This window comes from Arachis hypogaea, chromosome 13, assembly GCF_003086295.3.
Source record: "Arachis hypogaea cultivar Tifrunner chromosome 13, arahy.Tifrunner.gnm2.J5K5, whole genome shotgun sequence".
Taxonomy (NCBI): domain Eukaryota; kingdom Viridiplantae; phylum Streptophyta; class Magnoliopsida; order Fabales; family Fabaceae; genus Arachis; species Arachis hypogaea.
This window is the reverse complement of record NC_092048.1, coordinates 77,332,952-77,334,888: the sequence shown is the minus strand read 5'-3', so window position 1 is coordinate 77,334,888 and position 1,937 is coordinate 77,332,952.

Genomic DNA, 1,937 nt, shown 5'->3' with positions numbered 1-1,937 from the left:
GTTCGGAAGCAAAAAGCTACTAGTCCCGCTCATCTAATTAGAATCTGAGCTTAACTCAAAAACTCTGAGATATTATTGCTTCTTGACTTATTTGTATTCTATTTTATTTGTCTAGTTGCTTGGGGACAAGCAACAGTTTAAGTTTGGTGTTGTGATGAGCAGATATTTTATACGCTTTTTGGGGTTAATTTCATGTAGTTTTTAGTATGTTTTAATTGGTTTTTAGTATATTTTCATTATTTTCTAAGCAAAATTTATATTTCTGGACTTTCCTATGAGTTTGTGTGTTTTTCTGTAGTTTCAGGTATTTTCTGGCTGAAATTGAGAGAGCTGAGCAAAAATCTGATTTAGGCTGAAAAAGGACTGCTGATGCTGTTGGATTCTGACCTCCCTGCACTCGGAATAGATTTTCTGTAGCTACAGAAGTCCAATTGGCGCGCTCTCAATTGCGTCGGAAAGTAGACATCCAGGGCTTTCCAGCAATATATAATTGTTTATACTTTGCTCAAAAATAGATGACGTAAACTGGCGTTCAACGCCAGTTCCATGTTGCAGTCTGGCGTCAAACGCCAGAAATAGGTTACAAATGGGAGTTGAACGCCAGAAACAGGTTACAACCTGACATTTAACTCCAGAAACAGCCTAGGCACGTGAGAAGCTTAAGTCTCAGCCCCAACACACACCAAGTGGGCCCCAAAAGTGAATTTCTGCACCATCTATCATAGTTTATTCATTTTCTGTAAACCTAGGTTACTAGCTTATTATTTAAACAACTTTTAGAGGTCTATTTCGCACCTCATGACATTTTTAGATCTGAACTTTGTACTCTTTGACGGCATGAGTCTCTAAACTCTATTGTTGGGGGTGAGGAGCTCTGCTGTGTTTCGATGAATTAATGTAACTATTTCTGTTTTCTATTCAAACACGCTTGTTTCTATCTAAGATGTTTATTCGCACTTCAATATGATGGATCTGATGATTCATGACACTCATCATCATCCTCAACCTATGAATGTGTGCCTGATAACCACCTCCATTCTACCTTCGATTGAATGAATATCTCTTGGATTCCTTAATCAGAATCTTCGTAGTATAAGCAAGAATCCGTTGGCAGCATTCTTGAGAATCCAAAAAGTCTAAACCTTGTCTGTGGTATTCCGAGTAGGATTCAGGGATTGAATGACTGTGACGAGCTTCAAACTCACAAGGGCTGGGCGTAGTGACAGACGCAAAAGAATCAATGGATCCTATTCCAGCATGAGTGGGAACCAACAGATGATTAACCGTGCAGTGACAGCGCACTTGGACCTTTTTCACTGAGAGGACGGATGGTAGCCATTGACAACGGTGATCCACCAACACACAGCTTGCCATAGGAGGAACCTTGCGTGCGTGAAGAAGAAGATAGGGAGAAAGCAGAGATTCAGAAGACAAAGCATCTCCAAAACTCCAACATATTCTCCATTACAGTAGAACAAGTATTTAATCCATTCTCTTTTATTCTTCGCAATTCATACTAATAATTATAATTGATTTCTTGACTAAGATTTACAAGATAACCATAGATTACTTCAAACCAATAATCTCCGTGGGATTGACCCTTACTCACGCAAGGTATTACTTGGATGACCCAGTGCACTTGCTGGTTAGTGGTTCGAGTTGTGAAAAGTGTGATTCACAATTCGTGCACCAAAAAGGTAGGCTTATTTGGGTAAGTGAGGTATTTGAACAATGGCCTCAATCATATAAATGCATGTATACACAAAATAATAGACATATAGAGTTAAACAAATCAAAGATTACAATCATAGGAAGAGAATAATGCACACAAGAATGAAAATAAGTGGTTATATATGATGTAACCACACAATTAGGCTCAAATCTCACATGCTTGTGTTCTTAGCTGAAACATCATGTACCACAAAGTATATAATTCA